Below are 20,977 nucleotides of genomic sequence, written 5' to 3' on the forward strand. Positions count from 1 at the left end.
TTGTAACTATCTAAATGGCGTGACAAGTATTTTCCTGTAGCTAAAACAGCACAGTGGCGGAAAGAGAAATGAGGTGAATTCGCGAATGGCCGTCATAAATTTTGCCCGCTGAAGCAGTGCACATAGGCGCCACAAAAGGTGCCCAAAACGTCTGCGTTCATCCATGACGTCACGTCCGCTATAACCTGTAAAGTCACATCCGTTAATTTTCATGGCGGCTTTTTTTGCGGGCCGGTCGCGTTGTGAAGCGGTCCGTATTCCGTGCCTTCTTACAGCGTAAGTAATTCATTTTCCCACTCTATATGCATGTAATAAAAGGTTGGGGCTATCAGCTGCTTCATGTGTTGCCGTTAGTTATCTTGCGCGCATATTTTGCCTCTTGGCCGCGTCAAATTGCAGCCGGCCTGTGGAATGGGCCGTGCATCCTGTGAGTATACGCCTCGCTCACGATCGTTAGTACGTCTACAGAACCATCCAGTAGTCTGGTTGAGTGAATGATGTGTGAAAAAACGTGGACGTAAGAAAATCCTGGCATGGTGAGCTGTTCCGCCAGATCGTGTTAAATCGCGTTCTTGCGCGTGATGGTCAAACAGCTTTGCTACTGCGTTTCTACAGCTTTGCTGCATTTCATTTAATCATTACCTGCATTGTTTTTAATAAGACAAATGGCATTACTGCGCGAAAGAGCGTCTCGAAATTTCCCAACAACAGCCAGTGCCGCCGTGCCTGTTGCATGCACGCTTACCACTACGCGCTGTCCTGATGCAATTAGAACGATTATGATGCAGTTTCAGACTGCAACTTCGAGATTCAGGATCACTATGAAAATACAATTAAAATAACAAAAGAAATTAATGCAGTAGGTATAGTGTTCAAACGTTACCAAGCGTGATACGTGGACCTGCCTCGTAAGATACGTTGAATGAATCGGCTTCCTAAAGTCAGCTTCGCCACAGTAGACTTGTGTTACGTGGTGAAGCTTATTCAAAAATTAATGCAGTGAAGCATACCATGAATGAAAAGGGCCCGCTATCACGGGACATGTAGTATGTGTTCCTTAACTATGTACGCGGGCACTTACCGTCTCCCATCACATTACGCACGCCGAGGAGCGTAGTAAGTGTATTGGCAGGTGTACTCACATATATGAAAACTGCCAAGAAAAGCCGGTTAAGGCTCTTGTCGAAACGTTTGCACCAGTCTGTTCGACCACTGTTATATCACCGCAATTTGTGTATTGCGGTGAAGCATACCGATAGTGGGAAGGGTTCACGCGAATCAGGAGTGTAGGGTTTTAGCCAGCGACGAACTCTACCAGTCTCAATGTTCTAGTCTCAACAAAATATTTTCGCGGCAGGATGATGTTTCGACAACTTTTGTTGGCTAAATCTTTACATGCTAAGTTAGCTCTTTTCACTATCAATATGCTTTACCGCAATATAGAAGAATCCTCACTGCAGGATACGTCCACCGTAGTTTGCCTAAACCCCACGTGATAGGTTCAGCCTTGCCGCTATTAGTATGCTTCACTGCAAAACACGTAGTGTATAACGGTGAAACATACTAAAGCACATTTGTGAGTTCAGAATGCAAGGATCCTTGCCCTTTCGCTTTTGTGATATTATGACACTGATTATAATGACATATTCACTGCTAAAATCCTTCACATTGAAATGGAGACAGGAACATTGATGGCAGCATGTGTGATGTTTTATCCATTCCTTTTCCATTCCTGGAACTGGAGCAAAAAGCCACTATTTGAAGCGGCTTGACACAGGCCCCTGCCCCTACAGTATTTGGCAGCAGACAGTTTGTGAACTCTTTTCATGCAACAATACATCGATACATAAAATATACTTTTAAATACATTTTAAGGGCACGTTAACATGCATGTTTGAGAACATACACTATATATATATATATATATATATATATATATATATATATTGCCACGAGACAGTGAAGGGGCTGCTACTGTCGGTCGGACGAAGACGACGGCGACGAAGTGGCCAGGGGCGCGCGACAGCCTTGCATCCGTCGCTGCTGCTTATCCAAACCTTGTATATAGCCATACTCACTCCCTAAATAAACGTTATCCCCGTAACATCTTTGGTGGAGGTGCTGGGTAAACCTGTCGACGTGCCGGCTCCGTCAACCAAGCACGGAACTTCGAAGCGGTCGCCGTCTTGGTTGCTCCGCGATGACCAGTGAAGTGTCGACGGTGCAGCAGCCACCGGCTACTGTGATTCTTTTGCACCCACAAGACCCGGGAACCTTTTCTGGCACAGATGGCTTGGATGTCGAAGACTGGATCGACATGTACGAACGCGTCAGCAACCGCAACAGGTGGGACCCCACGGTTATGTTAGCCAACGCGATATTCTATCTGAAAGGGACGGCACGCGTGTGGTACCGGACGCATGAAGAAGATCTTACAAGTTGGGGCGCTTGCAAGGCGAAGCTGCGTGAGTTGTTCGGCAGATCATTTGACCGACAGCACGCCGCTAAAAAGGAGTTGGGATCTCGTATCCAGACGACCACTGAATCGTACATTTCGTACATACAGGACGTCCTGGGCCTTTGTCGAAAAGTTGACGCACAAATGGCCGAAGATGATAAGGATATCGCATACTTTGAAAGGAATAGCCGACGACGCGTTTAATCTACTGGTGTGTCAGGACTGTACGACGGTCGACACCATAGTTAAGGAATGCCAGCGCTTTGAACAAGCGAAGAGTCGCCGCATCACCTGCCGGTTCCTTCGGCTACCTAACACGGCCGCCACGTCATCATGCGAAGACCCACCGACGCCTGTACCGGCTACAGCGTCAGAAGATGTAACGCGTATTGTCCGCCGCGAACTTGAAGCTCTAGCTCCTACGGCCGTTCTTCCAGACGTTCAGTCAGCCAACCTGCCCACCGTGTCACTCATAAAAGCAGTCGTCCGCCAGGAGTTCGCGAACATGGGATTATCATCGGCCGTCTGTTCCATTCGTACATCCGAATGTACCCCTGCAAATGTCACCCAGAACCAGGTCTACCCTTCGCGCTACAGAAACCCGGCTGACTGGAGGACGGCAGACGACCGACCCATATGTTTCAACTGCTCTCGCGTTGGACACATTGGCCGTCACTGCCGCAGTAGCTGGTCGTCGCCTTCAAACTGGAGCACTGGATCTTGGCGTCGTCCTGGAGGCAACATTCGACGGTTTTCCCCTCGCTCTGATCCACATGCTTCCGATGCTTCTGATGCCGCCACTCCACACTCCAGGTTTAGCCGCTCACCGTCCCCACAAGGCCGTCGATCTCGATCGCCGCGACCATACCGGTCATCGTCCCCTGCACGGCCTGGCACCTACGCTCCGGAAAACTAAGCCGTGCAGCTCCCGGAGGTGACGCTGCATCAGTGACCCGATATACAAATCCTCTGTTGACTGTACCTACGCGCCGAAACCTTCTGGACATTCAAGTGGACGACGTCACCGTTACGGCCCTCATAGACACCGGAGCGCAGATTTCAATAATGAGCGCTGCTCTCCGTACTCAGCTCTGCAAAGTGATTACGCCCGCAATTCAGAGCACAGTACGGGTCGCTGATGGCGGCTCGTCTGCCGTTCTTGGTATGTCCAACGCCCGAGTGTGCATTGCTGGCCATCAGACCATTGGTTTGTTTGCCGTGCTTGCGCGGTGTCCCCACGACGTGATCCTCGGCCTAGACTTTCTCTCGACGCACTCAGCCCTTATCGACTGCTCCACAGGTGTACTTCAACTGGAGCTCCCTTTCGACGCCCACGTACTATCGGACACTCCCAGCCGCTTATGTTCTGTCGAGTTCCTCCACCTGCCACCACAAGCCTCCACGTACGTTCCATTAAGTCCCTCTCCTCCTGTGTCTGATGGTGAATACGTTGTTTCCCCGATTCTCGACGTGGTCCTGATGCACTCTGTCGTTATCCCGCACACTGTGGTTACCGTACGCGACAACAAAACCTGCCTGCCGCTTTTGAACTTTGGTATTTCTACCCACGTGCTACCTGCTGGCATCGCGCTTGCCACCATGTCGTCGTTGCAAGAATGCGCGATTTCTGTGTTAGCCGTCGACGGCCCTCGAACTGTTTCCGGCTCTCTCACAGCCACCTCGTCGCTATGTGCCAATTTCGAGAAAATGATATCAGCCGACCTTTCGCATACGCAAGCAGAAGATCTTCGCCGGGTCTTGCTGTCGTATTCCGATATCTTTGATCTCGAAAATCGCCCTTTAGGCCAGACAACAGTTGTTCAGCACTCCATCCACACCGGTGATGCTCAACCGGTTCACCGGCGCCCTTATCGCGTTTCCGCTGCGGAACGCGCCATAATCCAAAAGGAAGTCGATAAAATGCTGGCCAAGAACATCATCGAACCGTCCTCGAGTCCTTGGGCTGCTCCTGTTGTGCTGGTCAAGAAAAAGGACAACACCTGGCGATTTTGTGCTGACTATCGACACCTCAACAAGATCACGAAAAAGGACGTCTATCCCTTGCCCCGTATCGACGACGCACTCGACTGTCTTCACGGCGATCAATATTTCTCATCTATTGACCTTCGCTCAGGTTATTGGCAGATTGCTGTTGACCCACTGGACCGCGAAAAAAACCGCATTCGTAACTCCCGATGGCCTCTATCACTTTAAAGTGATGCCTTTCGGCCTTTGCAATGCCTCGGCTACATTCGAGCGCATGATGGATTCGCTTCTTCGTGGCTTGAAATGGTCAACCTGCTTGTGTTACCTTGACGATGTCATTGTTTTTTCGCCAACATTTGTCAGCCATCTTCAGCGCCTCTCCACCATTCTCGAGGTATTCCGCAATGCCGGTCTCCAACTCAACGCCTCAAAATGCCGTTTCGGACGCCGTGAAATAAGCGTACTTGGCCATCTCGTCAACGCGACAGGTGTGCAGCCCAATCCTGAAAAAATTCGCGCCGTGAAGCATTTTCCTGTACCTTGTTCGGCCAAAGACGTACGAAGTTTTATAGGATTGTGCTCCTATTTCCGACGTTTTATTCGTAATTTCGCCGACATTGCGCGTCCCCTTACTGCGCTCCTCAAAAAAGACGTTGCTTTTACATGGGGCTCACCCCAAGCTGCTGCCTTTTCGGCGCTTATAGATGCCCTGACGACTTCCCCTATTTTAGCGCATTTTGATCCGACTGCACAGACGGAACATCGCACAGATGCCAGCGGCCATGGAATCGGTGCCGTCCTCGCTCAGCGTCAGAGCGGCCACGACTGTGTTATTGCGTACGCAAGCCGCCTCCTGTCCGCACCGGAGAAGAATTACTCCATCACGGAACGAGAGTGCCTTGCTCTTGTCTGGGCTGTCGCCAAATTTCGTCCCTACCTGTTTGGCCGCACCTTCACCGTCGTAACTGATCATCACGCCCTCTGTTGGCTTTCTTCGCTCAAAGACCCTACAGGACGCCTTGGTCGTTGGGCTCTGCGCCTCCAAGAATACTCGTTTTCAGTGGTGCACAAGTCCGGTCAGCTACATCAAGATGACGACTCTCTCTCACAGCATCCCTTGGATTCCCCTGACGTCTCCGAGCAAGACACCGACGCCTGCGTCTTGTCTATCTCGGACCTCGTTAATATACGGGACGAACAACGCCGCGACTCAGCTTTACGGTCTATCATCGACAGTCTCAACTCCGCCACACGCGACCCTTCGCTCCACTTGTTCTTCCTTCAGGACGGCACCTTATACCGCCATAATATGCATCCTGAGGGCCCTGAACGCCTCCTTGTCGTGCCTGCCCATCTGCAGTCAGATGTCCTTCGCCAGCTTCATGATGAGCCCACTGCTGGTCACCTTGGTGTCACCCGCACTTATGATCGCGTCAGGCGCCGTTTCTTCTGGCCTGGTCTCTATCGCTCCGTCCAACGATATGTCGCTAGCTGCGACAAATGCCAGCGCCGCAAGAGGCCAGCTATGTTACCTGCCGGTCTGCTTCATCCTATAGACATTCCCGCCGAACCATTCTTTCGTGTTGGGCTCGACCTTCTTGGTCCCTTTCCAACCTCGACATCAGGCAACAAGTGGGTCGCCTTAGCTACCGACTACGCGACGCGATACGCCATTACCCGTGCCCTCCCAACCAGTTGCGCTACGGATATCGTCGACTTTCTCCTTCATGACATCATCCTGCATCATGGTGCTCCTCGACAGCTTCTGACCGATCAAGGCCGATACCTTTTGTCTCGCGTCATCGATGACATCCTTCGTTCCTGCTCTACCCACCACAAGCTCACAACTGCTTATCACTCCCAAACGAATGGACTCACAGAGCGCCTGAACCGAACTCTGACTGATATGCTTTCAATGTACGTCTCCGCCGATCACCGCGATTGGGACGCTACTTTGCCGTACGTTACTTTCGCCTACAACTCGTCCCGACATGACACTACTGGCTACTCCCCGTTTTATCTCCTGTATGGACTCGAACCTTCTCTGCCTCTCGATACTTTACTTCCTGTCAGCTCAACCACCACGTACGTTCGCGACGCCCTAGCGCGCGCTGACACAGCTCGACAGATCGCACAGGAACGGCTCACAGTGTCTCAGGCTTCCCAGAAAGCCCTGTATGATAGTCGCCACAGAGACGTTTCTTACTCCCCAGGCGCTCTCGTGCTACTGTGGTCTCCGTCCCGCCGCATCGGTCTCTCCGAAAAGCTATTGTCCCGCTACGATGGTCCTTACAGGGTGCTACGTCAAGTCACCGACGTTACGTATGAGATCGAGCCAGTCACCGCACCAGCGCCATCTACGCCCCCACCCTCTGCTATCGTGCACGTTGCGAGACTTAAGCCGTACGTAACTGGACCCTCTGGTCCGTCGTAGCAAGCACCGGGTCGGCGCTCTCGCCCCGGGGGGGTAGTGCCACGAGACAGTGAAGGGGCTGCTACTGTCGGTCGGACGAAGACGACGGCGATGAAGTGGCCAGAGGCGCGCGACAGCCTTGCATCCGTCGCTGCTCCTTTTCCAAACCTTGTATATAGCCATACACACTCCCTAAATAAACGTTATCCCCGTAACAATATATATATATAACCAACAATGCACGCCTTCTCCTAACAGAAATCAGACTTATCTAACGTGGTGAAACAATACATTTTTCCAGGCACATCAGAATATATAAACACTTTCAGATGCAATACAAATACAAAATTCTTGCATAATTAAGTTACAAGCAAGAAAAGCAAACGCAAATACAACATACGTTATTCACATGCAATCGCACGGCTAATGAAATATTCCTTCAGAATTCGACGCAAAACCGTCATAAGATCCATGTTTTTTTTTTCAAGACTGTTCAGTAATATTGATATTTGGCACAGTAGTCTGTCCTTTCCATGATTAGTTTGTGAAAAAGGCACGGCCGAAGTTTCTTGCTCCCGATCGTCGTAATTGAGGTGATGAGGTTTGCTTAGATTACAAAGATCAATAAATCCTGTGTGGCCACGTTTTATGCTTTCTTTATATCTCATAGCAAGATTAAACTGATAATCGCAATGAAATGAGAGAACATTAAACTTAGAAAAGAATGTACTTGTATGACTGTCACAAATGCAAGAAACATGGCACAATGTATTTTTTTTGTAAAAGAGAGAATGTCTATATTTTTTTGGCGTTGTCCCCGGTACAAGACTACAATAACTTGCATGAGAAATTACTACGGCAATAGCCGTAGTTTTAACGGAAGAACATCTCGAAGCCTACAAAGCGCACCGCATGCTTTTGCCATACTTGTTGCCATGTGTTCTACGTATTTGTCCCACCTTAAATGCTGATCAAAAATCACTCCCCGTGTTTTCACGTTCGCGGTGACGTCAATTCGTTCTGATAGAGAGAATATGTTTAGATCACGATTTACAAGTTTTTGGGCGGGTGCAAAAATAACAGCTTTGGTTTTTTTAGAGTTAATCTGTAAGGAATTTGCTTTACTCCACCAGTATAGTTTATCAAGGACGGTGTTTGCTAGTTGTGATAAGTTATCAGCATTACATGATTTTAAGAAAAGACTGGTGTCATCTGCATATATTATATAGTGTGGTAAGTTACTGATATTTGTTAAACCATTTATATAGATGTTAAACAGTATTTGCCCTAATATGCTCCCTTGGGAGAACACCAGCTTTTAAATTCAGGGAGTCTGACTATTCTCCTGAGATGCTAGTGCATTGTTTTTATGGGTTAAGTAAGGCCTTAGAATTTCCAGGGGTAATCCATGGAATCCGTAATATTCCGAGTTTTCTTAGTAGAGTAATATGATTGATCCTGTCAAAGGCTTTGGAAAAATCGATAATTACACCTAACGTTAATTTTTTTCTTCATAGCCGTTCAAGAAAAACTCCTTCTGTGTTAATGTAGTTAATTCAATCGATCGGCCCTTATAAAACCCAAATTGATGCGGATATAATAATGGATATTTTTCACAAAGTGACACAGCTCTTTTACAGATAACCTTCTCTAAGCCTTTTGATATGACGGGGAGCACTGACACCGGCCGATAATTTGACATGTCATTTCTGTCCCCTGATTTAAACAGAGCAGTCACCTTCGCCTATTGCATTTTTCTGGGGAAAACGCCAATAGACAAGCAAGCATTGAATACGTCGGCTAAAGCAGGCGCTTTGCTTTGTTGTGTACCTGTCATAGTGCTATTAAATATTTCCTTTCATTTTAAAGTGCTTACGTACATCACATCACATCTCAAGGATTCACTGTGTAATTAGTGACCTTGTCATGTTCAAAAACCAGGCTCTTCTCGAGAGAGGTTGGGGTTAAGTACCTGTAAAATATTTTTTACAGGGGTAGTTTTCTGAGAAGAAATCAGATGCCAAAAACAGACCTGTGGTATTCTGGGTTTGAGTATTTAACAGTGGAAGGAATAAAATACATTATATTTCTTGCCTGAAACCAACAAGTAAGTGAAATATGTAAAATATATAAATAGCATCCTTGAGCAACTGCAAGCTGTGCACACCTAGACCCAAAACGCACTTTTCTTGCTCCAGTCCATGCAGGCTGTCAGCTGCTTTGTTGAAGCCTCTAGTACATTCTCAGTGGTGCAGTAATTTTTGTCCGCATTTTGCTCAAGTGTGTCCTAGACATAATTGACTGATTTGGAGTTGCAACTGGACAGCAGCCTCAGCTTGGGAGAACAGTGGTAGGGCACATTTTGTAAAACTAAGCTACACATAGCATTACCAGTTTGAGCAGAGACCTGTTTATATATGCGTTACCTTTAGCATCTAGATTTTTTACCAAGAATTCAGAAAAATCTCCAGCAAATCGAGTTCCTAGATTTGAAATGCTGTATAAGTTGTCTTCTTGTTCATTCCGGTTGCGCTTAACTTCTGTCCAAATGGGAGAGCACTTCTGCATAGCGCATCAAGGACCATTCTTATTTACATGCATTCCTTTCCTTTATTTTACCTACAAACAAGAGCAAACGTATATAGCACATGAATGCGCAGTGCGTGAGCTTGACTGGCATTGCCATGTTTATTAGCACAGTGCACGTAGCTGGTCTTGGTTCATTCACGCTAATCATTACTACAACCTATAACTATAGGTATTATGATGTGAGAGCAGGGAAATGTATATGCAAAGACATTTGGGCACGTTAAGACGACATCATTTTGTGTGTGAAAAGGTTAAAGATACACAAAATGGGATAGAACACGTGCACTTTCGTCGTTTCTCACACACACACACAAAAAAAAAACATCGGAGGAATAAGGTTTCTTAGAAACTATATGTTTGCTCTCAAATGCAATTATTATTCGTTGGATTTGTTCTTGTGCTGTGTTTGTTTTCTTGAGTGTGCTTTACCTTTTACACGTCAACGTTTCAAACTCGTTTTTATTTTCACAGACTGAACATCCCACGTCTTGGTTGGACTTCCTGGTACAGGATACTTGCAGTTGGCATGGAGTTATGAAGCAGCATGGTGTACTTTTATGAAAAGCACAGATTTCACCAGTATAGAAGCAGTTCATCAAAAAAAAAAACGTGTGCTGAAAATAAAGTGTTCCTACCCACATTCCTCATTGTCTAATTATGCTTATATCCCTGTATTCTCTTCAGCAAAACCGCTTAAATGGGGAATTGATTGTGATAAGTGCCTGTGAAAGTTTTCAGGAAGAGCTTTGAAGCCTTTTTACTGGTGCACAGGTAAAATGTGCACATGCTGTAAAATTGAAACACCAGGCGGAGTAGCAAACACCAATGATTAATGTGGCATTTTTCGGGCTTGTGTGTCGGCAAAGTTTCCATACAACAATATACTCTAGGACAGAGCATGCTAGCACTACAAAGCACCCATCCTTTATGTTAGGTATACATTACAACAAGCTCTTTAAAGGTGGTCACAAGAGAAATGCTGGCTTTAATGAGAAACTAAACGTGAAGGAAGCTGTGAAACTGTATAGGGAAATTACGCAATGTGTAGTGTTTAGTCAGTTCAGATAACGTCCATAGGTGCCATAAAGCCTTTATAGCTGTGGATAAGGCAACAGTTGTAGCCCTATTTGGAGCATGAGCATGACAGAGCTGGACGTCGGCAAGCGGGCGTACAATTTCGTGCGCTCCTTCTTTTCCTCGAGGTCCACTAGACTCAAGAATAACGAGTTTTTGACCCACGAAACTCAGCTTGGGCCAAAGGGAACACCTCAAGGGGCGGTTACCTCCCCGACGCTGTTCAATATATCCATGATCAACCTGTCGAGGGCCTTGAACAAGATACCGAACATTAACCACACAATCTACGCGAACGACATCACCATCAGCATTCCACGGAGCTGGATACTCTCTTTACAAGGTGCAGAGATGGCAGGAATATCGTTTATTGCATTGTTTAGGGAGTCCTTGTTTAATACGGAGCAATAAAATTTTGGCTTGACGTACAGTCAGTATAATGCCACATTTTTTCATAAAGGTTTATATTACTGGCCCAAACCACATGAAAAAGTTAATTACTAGCTGCAGGCATAACAAGAATTAAGAAAAACTGCTACTTCACCATAGCTGACAGAACACAGCATTGAACATGTGCCGAAAAGTGCCTTTGCGTGGTCCCTTTAGTAAAGCTGTCATGTGTACCAGTACTCTGCAGCCTGATTGAATGAACTGGAGTAACATTGGGTAAACAGCATCAATTGACCCGAGCTCAGTTTCTGTGTTTGCTTTTTTCTTGCCGCTATATTGGACAGACTTGGCAAAAAGAATTTGCACCCACAAATGATGTGGGCACCATGACTCAAGGAGCTGCACAACAAGTTATGCACATTCAAATATCGATATAATTGAATTTTCTGTTCTCTACAAGGGTGGCAATGTAGGCTTGTTGGTTGATCATCATGGAATGGCATGTAGTGTACAGCAGCAAAAGCAAGGATACCATAAGCAGCGAAGCACAGACACAAGCACCTAATTATGTCTGTGTTCCGTTTCTTGTCGTATTCTTGTTTTTGCTGCGCTACACTACATGCAATTCGATACTCTAGCTGTGACATTCATGAGCACTGGAAACTTAGTATGAACTAACGTCTTGCCTGATCCACCATATAATTAAAAAGTAAAATATGGGCATACTAGGTCTAATTGAGTTATGGTTATTTTAGCATCATTTACTTATATAGCTTTTAAGAATGTTTAATTATTTCTCCCGTGATGGCAGAGTGCATGCTCAGCTGCTACAATTAGTGTGAACGCAGGCAAAAACGACATATTTTTGGCTGTTGCATAAATTTTATAGTATGTTGCATGATCTAATCAAGTTGTTTTGATTTAACGAAGTTCTCGATTTAACAAAATTATAAAACCTCAGATATATACCAATAAAATTTGTTAACTAGACTTGCTGTACTTTATAGCCAAAGTACATCAATGATCAAAGCAGCTACAGCCGCCGCTGTTGCGAGCAATATTGAAATGACATTCCTTAAGCAATTTGAATTAATGTGTGAATTTAGTCAAAACACGTCGAGCACTCCTGCGCAACAATGCGCCACGTGCACAGGGCAAGGAAAAATCTGCGGGGGCCGCGGTACCTCGCACGTTCATTCAAAGCAGCTGTATAGGAGATAAATGTGCTGCGGACTTGCAATGGTTATATGTGCATTCGAAAGCAGTCTTTCGATTACTCATTATATTACTATCAGCCACACGAGCGTAACACGGCCACGTGGCAAACGCGCCCGTGCGAACGCTTCGCTGTGGGCGGATCAGCTGGTTGCGATATTGGGGCACTGCATGGGTGCATGTTTAAAGCTGATCTTATTTTGCCTATAACCTGGTCTTTGCGAGTACTCTATGGCTGCGAGTCTTGCATGGTACATAATTAGCCGTGGTACCGAAAGTATTCGGGTCGGACGGCGCACGCAGACGAAGCGCGAACGTACGTGAGCTCAACGTAAACACGCTGTCGTCGTTATTCTGTAGCGATGATTGATGCGAAAGCATCGAATAGCCCATTGAGCGAAAAAGCCGGCGTCTGTCGTATCGGCGAAGCGGCATCTAAATTCCCATTGGCTGGGGATGCCACGTCACGAACGCGCCTCAACGGTGCAGAGCGGGCGAAAGGGTACAACTGCTGCACGCTAGCGTTCTAGGTATTGCGGGAGGGGAGAGGGCATCGTCGCTACGCCACGTCATCCTCCCTCTCGCAAGTCGGCGCGCGGTCCGTATCTCTCTATTTCTCACCCCCACTAGGCTTAGCTGCTGCGCGCGCCTGCCGGCCTTGGTGACCGCTGCTACTTCCTCGGTCTGTCGACGTGCAGGACGTTGGTGGCATACGGCGTTGGCATCGCAAGCTGCTGCTGCCGCTGCTGCTGCTGCTGCTGCTGCTGCTGCTGCTGCTTGCTGGCTCGGGCAGCACATACCACTATGGTACATTACACCCAGTGCAAAATTCGAAGGACCGCTCAGCGACATTCAATTGGACATTATTGCTTTCGCAATCACAACTCATATAGAAGTGCTTAGGTGTCCTCGAATGCGTCACCGTTCACCGTCACCGATTACTGTCTTCACACTGTGGTTGGCATTGTGTTGTCGTTTCGAATTCATCGTAATATCACTCCTTTGACACGGCCTCACGCTGTGTCGTAGATCACGCAGTCGTCATCATGCATGCAGCCGTCATCCCACGGTTGTTATGCCTCAGTCGTCTTGAATAAAGAATTGTGATCCAATCGTCGATCATACCATCGTTGTCACACTGGTATCATCATACTGTAGTCGGCATTCGACAGGTCAAAACCCTGATCAGCATTGCCTTTAAGGTTCTAGAACAGAATGCATATGGTGACATACCGTAGTAATATCGTAAGAGACACTCGGGCAGAGCAATTGCTGGCCTTGATCACCAGGCCAAGCCTCCCTGCTTCTACGACCCACGACCACATCACTTATTTCAAGCTCCACAGTAATCCTTATTTGAGTCACAAAACGTATTCTTCAGCAAATGTCAACATAATTGCCATAAGGACCTTCTCTCTCATGCAAAACACAACTATTGTCACGTTCACTAACTTGATCTCCACTCTTGAACTTGGTTCTTGCGTTGAATGTATCCTCTTAGCTTTCGAACGTCTGATACATTGTGCCACTGACTCCTTCTCCTGAAGTTAAGTGAAATTATTATTGATCCACATGCAATTACTAAAATGCACTGAATGCTTACTTCGTGACCAAGTACAATTTGTATGTGTTTACATCTCCAATTCACAAATCTGTCTTTTGTAACTTCTGGCATGCCATTAGGCTGAGTGTTTAGGTGCTTCATTTTTCTTATTTAAGACCTCCCACTACTGCTTCACATCATAGCTTTACTAAAGGGACCACACAAACGCACTTTTCCGCACATGTTCAATGCTGTGTTCTGTCAGCTATGGTGAAGTAGCAGTTCTTCCTTAATTCTTGTTATGCCTGCAGCTAGTAATTACCTTTGTTCAAGTGGTTCGGGCCAGTAATTTAAATATTTTATGAAAAAATATGGCATTATACTGACTGTACATCAAGCCAAAATTTTATTACTCCGTATTAAACAAGGACTCCCTAAACAATGCAACAAAGGATATTCCTGCCATCTCTGCATCCTTTAAAGGATTATCCAGCTCCATGGAACAAAATTATCTGACTTCGACACATTTATTGACAGTGCACCGTCATTCATGTATGAAGGGGCCATGTACATACTGCGTGAGATCGCAACATTTCAGTCATGTAATATTGGCAGTATCTTGCTGCAACAGAAAACTTAAGGTCCTCATTGACAAGTTCACCAACTACAAGCCATATTATTCATATAAACAATTGTAGTATGCAGGTTTGTCTAAAACATTTTTGTGCGCTATTTAACAAACAGAAATGAGCTACTGTATGATGCTCTTTCGGGAATATCAGCGTACTATTTGCGTGCAAAAAGAAAGAGGTGGTTATTATTACAAAAAGCAAACGGCTATATTACTATATTTCAGTCGTAGATGTAGTTGCACAGATTTACGTTTTATCTGCCAGTTGGCAACTGCTATACTAAAAGAGCAATGGCCTAAGTTTAAAGGGTAACACAGTATGCAAAAATATAGTACTTTATGCCTATCCCACCGGAATATATATGTATATATATATATAGACATATGTATGTATGTGTGTGTATGTATATATATATATATATATATATATATATACCATTTTGCCTACACCATTGGCAGATTCAGCTTGTGTCTTTCCCGGGACATGTTGGAAATAATTGTGATACGTATGGCTTGTATCTGTTACGTCGAAAATCTCTCTCCCTCTTGTTCTCTTTTTTGGAGAAGGCCCCCTCTTGATGCTATCCTTGATACACACAACTTAGCCCACATCATTTTCTATTTGAGCCGTATAAGGCCGCGGTTCTTTATGAGATTCAACTCTCACATCGTGCATACCATAAGGAATTCTACATAAGCCTGCGCCCATGCTTAGTCATTTTCTGATCAACTGTTACTGTTTAGACTAACATCCTTTCCTCTCGCACAACAGTTATCTCGGCTGTATTGCTACGGCCCTCTCATGTATGTATTCTAATAAATTATCATATTCAATTTTTTCTTGAACATTGAGTTCAATCTTTGCCACCTTTATGCATCTGTTGGATGTCATTATTTTAAGACGTATCTTCACATTCTGCTTCCACTTCATCCACCTTAGCATCCTCACTTCAGTCACTTCTCTATCCTGATTTCTAGATTACTTTATTAAAATTGTTTAAGTTCCATGTACAGTATTGCTGGTCATGGCATTGTCTCATAAGTTTATTAGACAGTAAAAATCTTTCAACTTGAATGGGACCTGTACCACATAAATACACACCATGATGCATCTTGCCAGTTTTTCCAATCTATGTCAGTTTTGCTGATTCTCCGGACTGTCCAATAGCTCCATTTTGGCGTTTTCTTTTATCACTGAAACTAGGTATCCGTCTTCTCTATGACTTACCCTCATGGCTTCCCTTTAATTTACTCTGATAAACTGAAATGTGGCTACCAGACGTGGACAGCTTGCCTCACAACACAAGCTGCTTTTGCCCTAACCTTTGTGCAAGGTTCCAGTCAGCATGGGCAAAGCAGCGAGAGCAGGGAATTATAGAATTAAGGCAGAGGTGTGAGCAATTAAGGGAAGCCACCTCTATGAGGGTAGTGTGAGGAAAAGTACTTGGAAATGTTGGGAATTGGCAGTTTATGTTTATAGGTCTATTAAATCTAGCTATTTCAGTTATTTCAGCACATGTTTTGCAACTTTCAGTTACAATGTGTTTTTCGTAAATGCTGCCACACTCAATACTTGAAGTCTGAGAACCTATATTTCTTATTCACTTGATTTATTCATACCTACAAGCAGCAATTTTCGCATTTTACATCACCTGTTGAATGCAATGCCCACAGTGGCGCACCGACGGGGGGGGGGGAGGTCTGGTAGTTGTAACCCTCCCCCCTGAGGCCGAGTTAACGCCCCCCCCCCGCCCCACCACGTCCAGTCCAACCAGTCCAACGTGTACCGTTGTTGGGAATTTGCAGTTTCTGTTTAAATTATTTCTGTCTATTAATTTTCTGTCTATTAATATTAAGACTAATATTTCTGTCTATTAATGTTTAATTATTTCTGTCTAAATAATTTCTGTCTATTAAATCTAGCTATTTCAGTTATGTCACCACATGTTTGGCAACTTTCAGTTACAATGTGTTTTTCGTAAATGCTGCCACACTCAATACTTGAAGTCTGAGAACCTATATTTCTTATTCACTTGATGCATTTATACCTACAAGCAGCAATTTTCGCGTTTTACATCACCTATTGAATGCAATGCCCACAGTGGCGCACCGACGGGGGGGGGGGGGGGCGGTCGGGTAGTTGTAATCCCCCCCCCCCCCCAACGCGTCCACCCCAACCAGTCCAACGTGTACCTCTAGTGCTCTGTTCACATTGTCATTACAATTCAGGAGGTGGCTTGACGTCGAATTTTCCTGATTAACAAAACCACTCTATCATTGTCTTGTCTTTATTCATTCACACTTAGTTTACATTTAGTAAAATGCTGATGAAATAAACATCGCCATCATCCTTGGTGTCATTATTATTATAATTATTAGGCATTTTATTTTCTGTTAGATTCCTTTGGCTCAAGGAAAACAATTGCATATTATGCAAGGTGCTTGCTCCCCCCACCCAAAAATTCAACCCCCCCCCCCCCTGGCAGAGATTCTGGGTGCGTTACTGAGTCCAGATGTGTTCTCAGTCTGCTTCGGTGCGAGTATAGTTACTAACACAGTAAATGATCATAAATCGGTGTGTTTTTAGAAAGTGCCGTAATTATGCAGCTGTGCATAATGCTATACTCTCTTCTAGCACTGATTTCTTGACATGTGCCTTCAAATAATGAAGTCAACTGCATGACCTATTAGGAGACAGAATTGTCTAAGTTATTGAAATGAAAAATCATCAACCTGGTGAAAGCTTCTTGCATGATGCTGAGCAACACAGGTACGTTAAGGAACGCTTTGGAAAGCCTGTTAGGTGATTTTAATTCAAGTTACATGCCTCATTGAAATATTGCATTGAGAATTATTGTATTCCGGTAAGTGCACACATATTTGTGTTTATTTCTGATGTTCTTCGTCGTTTATTACTTTCTTAGTTCAGTGCATATATATATATATATATATATATATATATATATATATATATGAACTGAACTGAGAAAGTAATAAACGACGAAGAACATCAGAAATAAACACAAATATATATATATATATATATATATAAAGCAAGAGATACTGGCTTGTTTTTTCTTTGCATTAGCAAATTACAATATTCGTTTAACAGCACACCTTACATAAACGAGTGCACTAAAAGTCGATTGGCAAGCAAAACACGTACTTGCCTTTTGAATATCCCAGATTATGTTTTAGTGTGTGCAGTTCCAACACGATTCTTGAGAAGCACTACTTGACTGTTACAAGTATGTGATGTACAATTACTCAGCACAGCCGTCAGATACAAGCTATTGCAGACTGGTACTTACCACACAATGCAAATTTAATCATGCCTCAGGATTTTTTTATTTGCTTGGGTTGCCAAACGGCATAAAGTCAGTATGCCTCAGGATTGTACAGGTGGATGCCGAGTACATATTAAGGAGAGGGGGAGGGGGGGCTTTGGCAGGAAAATTGGTAAAGGAAGTATTATTTGTAGAGGTGGAAGAATATTGGAAGTTTTGAATATGAATCAAACATTACATGCTAACTATTCGTACTCTAAAATAATGAACTATTCAGCATTTCTTATTAAGTAAAACTAGCCAAATACTTCGCAGTAACCGAGTGTTAAAGTTGTTACTGTTCACCATCTGCTAACAAAGTATCACAAATTATCACAAGTGAAACAACAAAAGTTTTCCAAGCAATGCAGAAACAAAATTGGTAATGCAAATTGTGTTTTTGGTTTCATGATCGAAGGCTACATGACAACTCCTGCTTTATGCTTATAGTCTATCATTTAATTTTATTGACATTCTAGTCATGTAAATGTTTTATGACCAGTGATTTTTTTCTCGCAACCTGTCCTTTTATATGTCTTTACACCAAAATAGTCCTTCTGCAGCTTTTGTCTTGCGTATTTTTTTGGCGGCAACCATTTATTTAATACTTTTTTACAGCTAGTCATACAGCAGCTATTTATTCTTAGAAATCTTGTTTGCCACCAGGCTCTAAAGATTTTGAGAGGAGTTTGTGCAGTTTTTTAAATGACAATTAGTGAACTTGTATTTAAAAATAATCCTAATCTTCCCTGACAGTTAGCAGTATCTTTCTTTTTTTTGTACTCAGTACAAGCATGGTTCTTAATTATACCAAGATAAATATGCCTGCTGTAAATGTATGCATCTGTATTCGACAATTCGATACTTACTATTCCCATTAGAAAAAATTTACATTTTCCAACCTCTAATTATTTGCATTGAAGTAGTGAACAGTTTGACGGAAGCTCGTCTGGTGTGGTCGAAAGAGGCATGGTAAGTAGTTTAAACACAAACCATAAAAATTAAAACTTAGAGATTGTTCAACTGGAGCTTTGTTCACAATCATGGCTCTAAGGTAGGAGCTGAAACATTTTATGTTTTTGTTTTTGTGGTTGGCGTTCGATTTTTAATTGATTATTATAATTATTAGCATTCATCTAGTCCTAAAAAGAGGCAATGTATTTGGAGTACCACTCTTTGAATTTTGTTTCCACTGCCAAGTTTTTCTAATGTAACTTTACTCCCCACACAGGTACAACTCGTACATTTTCATTCTTTCAAGGACATCACCACTAGTGGAGGGCGTTATTCTGCGCTTGCACAATTATTTTCAGAGATTTCCAGCAAATATGTAGTCCTCGTAAACAGTACCTAAATAATTTTAGCCTATGTGGTTATTCATTAACCATGTAGGCTTCATCAACTACTGACACGACTCGGCCTTGGCAAACTTGTGAGCTCACAAATTTGAGCATGCATGTAACCCCCCTCCATATTTGTTTCGATGAAGGCTTCTCCTTTGGTGCTACCCTGGATACGCCCCGTTTCCTGTGATTACCACCATGACCTTCAAGGCAGACAACCTCAGGAAAACTTTTCATGCACAAACGTGGTTCTTTCACACTTTTGTTGATAACGACGGACATTGAAAGCAAGGGTGCCATACCAGGCATGTTGGTCACAGACAGAACTGCGGGGGGGGGGGGGGGGAGCTCTGAAAGTATTCACCTAGTGGTCACGGCCATTTCATCTGATGCTGAAGTGTTGATTGACTGGGGCACCTGTCTCCTTCTCACGTGTGCCCCAGTCCAGCCAATCAGAACTTAAGCAGCAGCTTAAATGGTCATGTCCGTTCGGTTGACACTTGCAGAATACACCCCCTGTGCTCTGTGCAGTCTTTCTGCCCTTCCACATGTCATTTACTCAGTAAACTACTTCTTCATATGTTGGTATGTACAAGTAAGGCACTATAAACCCAAGCAGTTAGGTTGGTGATTGCCACCATAAAGACTCAACCAATGGCTTCACTGTAGCTTTCCATGGTAACTTTACTGCACTTTGAATGTAGAGAAGGTGGAATATAAAAATAGACTAGGATTTCTCTAATGTGCATCACCCCCTACACTTTGTGTTGTTACAGTCAGTATATTCAACCCAAACGAAGTCATAACAAAAAGGAATTGTGACACTAATTTCATTTCACTGCCTCATTTTTAGAGGTGTAGCAAGATTCTTTATTTGCATTACGAGTTGTTACTCAGGTTTCAGCTATCAAGGCCTTATGGCACGTTCGGACATTATCTGAATTGAGTAACCGCCACAGATTGCGTAATTTTTCAATACATTTTCACAGCTTCTTCACCTTTAGTTTCTAATTATATCCAGCATTTCTCTTGTGACCATCTTTAAAGGGCTTGTAATAATGTATACCTAACATAAAAGATGGGTGCTTTGTAGTACTAGCTTGCTCTGTCCTAGAGTATATTGTTGTATGGAAAAATTGCCGACACACAAGCCACACAAATGCCACATTAAGCATTGGTGTTTGCTACTCCGCCTGGTGTTTCCATTTTGCAGCATGTGCACATTTTACTAGTACACCAGTAAAAAGGGTTCAAAGCTCTTCCTGAAAACTTTCACAAGCACTTATCACAATCAATTCCCCATTTAAGCGGTTTTGCTGAAGAGAATACAGGGATATAAGGATAATTAGACAATGAGGAATGTGGGTAGGAACACTTTATTTTCAGCACACGTTTTTTTTGATGAACTGCTTCTATACTGGTGAAATCTGTGCTTTTAATAAAAGTACACCATGCTGTTTCATCACTCCATGCCAACTGCAAGCATCCTGTACCAGGAAGTCAAACCAAGACGTGGGATGTTCAGTCTGTGAAAATAAAAACGAGTTTGAAACGTTGACGTGTAATAAGTAAAGCACACTCAAGAAAACAAACACAGCACAAGAACAAATCCAACGAATAAGAATTACATATGAGAGCAAACATATAGTTTCTATGGCACAGTGAAGAAACCTTATTCCTCCAACGTTTTTTTTGTGTGTGAGAAAGGATGAAAGTGCACTTGTTCAATCCCATTTTGTGTATCTTTAATCTTTTCACACACAAAAATATGTCGTCTTAACGTGCCCAACTGTCTTTGCATATCCATTTCTCTGCTCTCACATCATAATACCTACAGTTAAAGGTTGCAATAATGATTAGCTTGAATGAACCAACACCAGCTACGTGCACTGTGCTACTAAGTCAAGTTCACGCACAGCACATTCATGTGCTATATACGTTTGCTCTTGAGTGTAGGTAAGATAAATAAAAGGAAGGCATGTTAATAAAAATGGTCCTTAATGCGCTAT

At 43.9% G+C, this 20,977-nt stretch overlaps 1 long non-coding RNA gene across 1 annotated transcript; it reads left to right on the forward strand.

The window, feature by feature from the left end:
- Positions 1 to 228: 228 nt before the first annotated feature.
- LOC125944478 (uncharacterized) lies at positions 229 to 10,087 on the forward strand. The gene is made up of 2 exons (XR_007466227.1): positions 229 to 276; positions 9,918 to 10,087. It is a non-coding gene; the product is annotated as an uncharacterized LOC125944478 (long non-coding RNA).
- The last annotated feature ends 10,890 nt before the right edge of the window (positions 10,088 to 20,977 follow it).

This window comes from Dermacentor silvarum, chromosome 3 (genome assembly GCF_013339745.2).
Source record: "Dermacentor silvarum isolate Dsil-2018 chromosome 3, BIME_Dsil_1.4, whole genome shotgun sequence".
NCBI classification, from domain to species: domain Eukaryota; kingdom Metazoa; phylum Arthropoda; class Arachnida; order Ixodida; family Ixodidae; genus Dermacentor; species Dermacentor silvarum.